This window comes from Nicotiana tabacum, chromosome 13 (genome assembly GCF_000715075.1).
Source record: "Nicotiana tabacum cultivar K326 chromosome 13, ASM71507v2, whole genome shotgun sequence".
NCBI lineage: Eukaryota > Viridiplantae > Streptophyta > Magnoliopsida > Solanales > Solanaceae > Nicotiana > Nicotiana tabacum.
In genome coordinates this window covers 42,053,191-42,059,389 of record NC_134092.1, presented here as the reverse complement: position 1 = coordinate 42,059,389, position 6,199 = coordinate 42,053,191, and positions in this window count along the sequence as shown.

Sequence of the window (6,199 nt, the reverse complement as noted above, 5' to 3'; positions counted from 1 at the left end):
GAGCCAAACTTGTATAGATAGTATGTTGATCAGTTGATGAGGAGGTGCATTCCTGAAAAGGAAGTGGAATTGGTGTTGTATGACTGCTATGCCTCGCCTTGTGGAGGCCATCATGGAGGCGATAGGACAACTGCAAAGGTGTTACAGTCGAGGTTCTATTGGCCAACATTGTTGAAGGACGACCATGCATTTGTTAAGAAGTGTGACCAGTGTCAAAGAACAGGAAAATTCACGAGGAGGCATGAGCTGCCTTTGAATAATATCTTGGAGGTAGAGATTTTTTATGTGTGGGGAATAGACTTCATGGGACCATTCTCATTGTCTAGAGGAAACAAATATATTTTGCTAGCGGTGGACTACCTGTCAAAATGGGTAGAGGTTGTCGCATTGTCAACCAATGATGCCAAGGTGGTAGCCACTTTTGTGAAGAAAAATATATTCTCGAGGTTTGGGACTCCACGTGCGTTGATTAGTGATGACGAAACATTTCTGTAAACCTTTGTTGAATAACCTTCTAGCCAAATATGGGATCCTCCACAGAGTTGCCACAGCATATCATCCGCAAACAAGTGGACAAGCTGAAGTGTCCAACAGAGAAATAAAGCAGATACTAGAGAAGACAGTGAGTGTGAACATGAAAGATTGGGCTGAAAAGCTAGATGATGTCTTGTGGGCATATAGAACTGCATACAAAATACCAATTGGGGCGTCTCCGTATAAGCTTGTTTATGGGAAGGCATGTCACTTGCCAGTTGAATTTGAACATAAGGCGTATTGGGTGGTCAAGAAGTTGAATATGGACTTTGAAGTCGCGGGCGAGAAGAGGCTCTTGAAGTTGAATGAGTTAGATGAGTTCAGGCTGCACTCCTATGAAAATTCTAAGTGTTACAAGGAGAAAACAAAAAGATGGCATAACAAACGTATCAAGACGCGTCACTTTGAACCGGCCCAAAAGGTACTATTATTCAATTCCAGGCTTAAGCTATTTCCTGGAAAGTTAAAAATCGAGGTGGTCAGGTCCATTTGAGGTGGTGAAAGTCACTCCTTATAGTGCAATTGAGATGCACACTTTAAATGGTGAAAGATATTTTTTGGTGAATGGGCAAAGAGTCAAGCACTATTGGGGAGGTGTCATTGATCGTCAGAAGTCCAAAGTAATACTAGCTGATGAATAAGGGAGTCCCTGCATCGTGTCGCGATGTTAATCAGGCACTTGTTGGGAGGCAACCCAATGTATATTGCTTTCGTAGTTAAGTCTTTATCTTTTTAGTTAGAGTAGATTAGAGTTTTTTCTTGTTTTCTTTGTAGTAATTGAAATCATAGGTAGGAATGGTATGTATAATGGAGATATTAATTGCTCGGTTGGGGGGGGGGATCGGGGATTTCATTCAAAAAAAGAATCAAAATATCAGTGCCTATCGCTACCTGTGGTGCACAAAACAGATCCAAAATTCCCCCAGCGCCAGGCCTAGCACGACGTGCTGGGTTGGGGTCAGGTAAGTATAATTGTTTTTTATTTTATATTTTTATTAACCTATTACCCCTTGCCCCGATACGGATACCCGTTTACACTCACCTAATAACCCTTGAGCATTACCCATACCCATTCTCACTCTAATTAAAATAACTCTAACCCCTAACCCCCCTACCCGTATCTCTTGTTCTTTGTATCTCCCCGCTCGTTTTCCCTCTCCCCCCTCTCTCTCTCTCTAAAATCTCCATTGTTCCTCCTTGCTTTTATCCCCAGCCCCCAGGTATGTTCCCCCTTCTCCCTTTTCTTTTATTTTGTGAGTTATAATCCCCCTCCTTATCCTAAACCACCCCCAATCTCCCATAGTTGTCTTTGAGAGCTTATGTTTCTATGGTAGGTGGTCATTATGTTCAAAGAAATTGGTTGTTAAAATTGGTTGTGAATTTGTTCTATGGAGTAGTAAACTATAATTCCCTCTACTTCGTTTAAAAGTTAGGAGGGTCACCATGTTCCACTATTGTTGAATTGAGTTGCACACACTTGATGCCCACCACGTGTTCGATAAAATGGTTGAATAAATGTTTTGTTCACCGATGAAGTCTGAGTAACTGAGTGTATTTGTATATGATGGTGGGATAAGTGTGGGGTGTTTGGGGGTGGTTTTACATAACTCGAAGCTTGTTTTCAATGTTCACCATGCCATAACCACACTACCCACACCTTGTATCATGTAATATGTATGTTGTATCCCTTTGTTAGAATTAGATAGTGTAGTTTCTTCGTTTTAGAGATTTGGAATCATGTGTTGCTTTCTTGCACTAAGGCTAAGTCACTTAGCCATGGTCGACTACTTGATTTGTGTGGAATAATAATTGAATTATAGTTGTGTGGCATAGGGAAGTCTGAGTACCACATCGCCTTGTGGTGTAACACTTGTGCACTTTTGAACCACGATTGTAAGTACATCACATAGAGCCTTCGGTTCTAAGTGTGGGGTCATCTTTGACTCTCACGGTAACCTTAGGCGAATTTCTTGTTTCATTCTCACATTCAAGTTTATTGTGTTGTAAGTTGCAATGGCTCGTGATAGTGCTAACAAAGGAAAAGGAATGGGGAAGTCCTCTACTACTGCTCCCCCTCCTAAAAAGCGCAAGCAAGGTGAAGGGTTATCTCAGCAATCAAAAGGGAAGCAGGTTGACGACTGGTCAAGGAGGGGCCCAATTGGATCTGGTTCGTGAGGATGTTGTCCAGTGGTATCATAACTTCGAGCCATATGGGTGGTATGTCTCTGAAATGGGGGATCAATATGACCACTTTGGAGAAGAATTTCCCCGATGTGCTAGCCCGGTTGAGAGAAATGAAGATGGACAAGTTCCTTGAGTGCCCTGGACATGCAAATTTGAACATGGCATAGGAGCTATATGCAAATTGGAATGAGCATCGATTCATGTCGTAGGTCCGAGGGAAGGAAGTGCCATTGAATAGGGCGTCGTTATGCAAATTTTTAGGAGTTGATTTCCCTAACCCGAGGAGGTTGCAAAAGTTTGTCAAGTGCCTAAGCTACAAGGCTATTCGTCACACTCTATGTGGCGTAGATTCTAGTACAAAATGGATGAGGACAAAAAGTGATACATCTTGAGATAATCTGATTTGATTTCAACAAAACTACCAAGGTGTGGTAGAACTTTGTCCAGGCCAGACTAATGTCGGTGGAGAACAACAGTGAGTGCACTCAAGCACGGGTGTGTTTGACCTTTTTTTTGATGACTGGGCGACTCGTCAATGTAGGTAAGATTATGTTGGGAGAGATGGCCCGCACACAGTTTGGGTGAAAAATAAAAAAGATTCTTCTTTGGTAACTTGTTGACGTAGTACATGCTCTCTCATGAGGTACCTGAGCACCCCAGTTATGATGAGGTGGAGGCCCTGAAGGGACTGATGGACATTACTTCTTTGTTGGAGTCTACATCCAAGTTGAGCTAGGTTGCGCGGAATGAGCGGGATGAAAAAATCAACAGATATCTATATAGCTCCCTGAATTTGATCATGAGCAAGTTGGACATGATGGATGAGGAGCGTATGCATCTACGCAATGATCTGTCCAGTTTTTCAAAAGAAATGTTGGGGATTGCGCCTGGCAGTCCCATTCACACATCGGAGGATGAAAACACTACAAGGGCTCAGATGATGAGGATGATATTGGTGTTGATGTCAGGGGGCCAATGGCTTTGGTGCCCCTGGGAGCAGATGATGATGAGCCCGGAGCTTCAGCTGGTGGGCGTTCTGAGGATGAAGGCTCCGAGTATGACCCCCATGGGTTCAACTACCAGGGAGTTTTTCTTTCCACCTTACTTTGTTTTGAATTCGTATATGCACCGAGGACTAAGCATAACTTAAGTGTGGAGTGGAAGAAGTACTTTATGAAGTGTAATTGTATAAAATGTTTTTTGTTATTAGTTTTTCTTTTAGAACTCGTAGTACACATAGTCTAGTTTCTTAAAAAATGAAAATAGAGAAAATCAGAAGAAAAAAAACCAGGAAAAGCTTGGACTTTTCCTGTCGATGGATCTCTTAGACAGTTTTCTTGAGGGATTAAGGTCCGATTAAAAATACCAAAATGACTTTCTGTTGTTTGCTAGAATAATTAGGTAGTATCCCTTGGTTTTTCTTTGGGCGCCGGTTCTATTCCAAGGGTGTAGCTTGAACCGGGTATTTTATTTTTATCTTTTTAGGAGTAGGATAGGAAGAAAAACTAAGTTGCTCTAAGATATCTGTTGACATATTTGGTGCTGGCACATTAGGCTATGGCATGCGCTCTGTCTTCCTGTTATATTTGATTTGAAATGTGATGCCTAAGTGAAATAAATAGCCTACTCTGTGACGTTCTTTCTCAGTTGTTTGACTTGTATGTCCCCTAGTGCATTATTGCTTAAATTTCTCAACTATATGTGCTTGCTTGACTTGAGAGTTGAACAGAACCTATCTTGATTGAGTCATGTGCAAGGTGTGTGAGAGGACTTTTTATATTTTGTGATATCCTGTGTAGTCTAGAACTTGCCCTGTGTGTTAATTGAATCGAAATTATTAAGTTGCGCTAGTCCAGGAGATGACGTAGGCAGTTCTTTGCTTGATCATAAATGTACTTGTCACTTACAAATAAAACAATTTCGTTGCTAGCCCCTTTGAGCCTATATACCTTTTTCTTGGCACCCACATTACAAGTCGTATCCCTATTTTGTTCTTAACTTGAGCATGTGAAACCTTTACCTAAAAATCCACTTAGTCGCTAAAAGAAGTAAGGTGAGAGATTGGGAAGTATCTTTCGAGTAGAACCATGGAAGGACCCATAAGGTGCACTAAAGTTGAAAATACCACTAGCCGATGAACCTTAATGTATGGAGGGTGTGTAGAAACAAAAAAAGAAAAAGAAAATTGCAAGAAAAAAATAAATACAAATAATGTAGAAAAAGAAAAAAACACACACACCTCCTAATCTTACTAATTCGTGCTAGTGGGGATGTACAAATCCTTAATTGAAGAAAGGGCTATGTTGTGCATGGTTTGTGGCGAGTGAATTGATTGAGAAGAATACATGCTTGATTTTTGAGTGTAGTGTATTAAAGTATTTAGGAGGGTTAGTCACTATTCCTAAAAGTATCCTACTCATCCCTTAGCCTACATTACAACCCATAAAGTCTTAATTGATCATAGACTTGGCTAGCTTAGATTAGTAGAGAAGTACACTACGTGCAAGCTTATGGTACGACCACGGGATGCACGCGAATTTCTTTGTAAGAGTGAGCAACTTTCGTTCAACTGTGTGATGTCCCATATTTGAATGTGTGAACTATTTCTATATTCACTCTCTTGTTTGTTGGTGAGGCCACATGATCTCATGACAGATTGTTGGTGGTGTGAATTTCTCTTATTGGGTGAGTGCGTGAGTTGAGGGTGCTTGGCAGTAACGAGCCGGATTTTGAAGTAGGGTGGGTATGGATAGGTTGTTTGACTTGGTTGAATTAAATGTTTATACGTGGGAACGGTTAAAAAGGAAAGACTATGAATTTCGTACGTTCATTCTTGATTGTCGGTATCGACCATAGTCAAAGGTAGAGTGTATGATTGGAAAATTGAATTGCTTCTCCCTAGTTGAGATGTACGTTGTTGGGGTGTAGTTCATAGTTCCATTACTCGAGGGCGAGCAAGAGTCTAAGTGTGGAGTGTTGATAATTATGTTTATTTATATGCATATTGCCTCACATTTTACTCATGTTTCGTAGATTTCAGATGTATAATATAATAATTTATGCTAATTCGTAGTATCTTTATGTGTAGGAATCAATTGGAGGCAATGTGGGACGAAGGTGCACGATTTGAAGCAAAAAGGGAACGAAATGAAAAATTGCCACAGTGTAGCGCCCAGGCTAGCGTGGGGCGCTACCTGTGGCGCAATATCCAGAAGCACCAAAATTCCCAACGCCCCACCCCACGCTACCCTGGGCGCTGGGTGACGGGAAAGTGTCCTACCTCGACCGAGACAAGGTTATTTCGACCCAAGATGCCCTCAACTCGTATAAAAGCAAGTCTAAACCTATTTTGGAGGGAGATATGCCACTTTAAGAGGAAAATACACACACGGAACACTCGGGAGCAAGGATTCTCAGGTTTTCTTTATCTTTCTTAGTATTTTCAACTATTCAACACTAGTGAAATTTTTTTAATTTTATC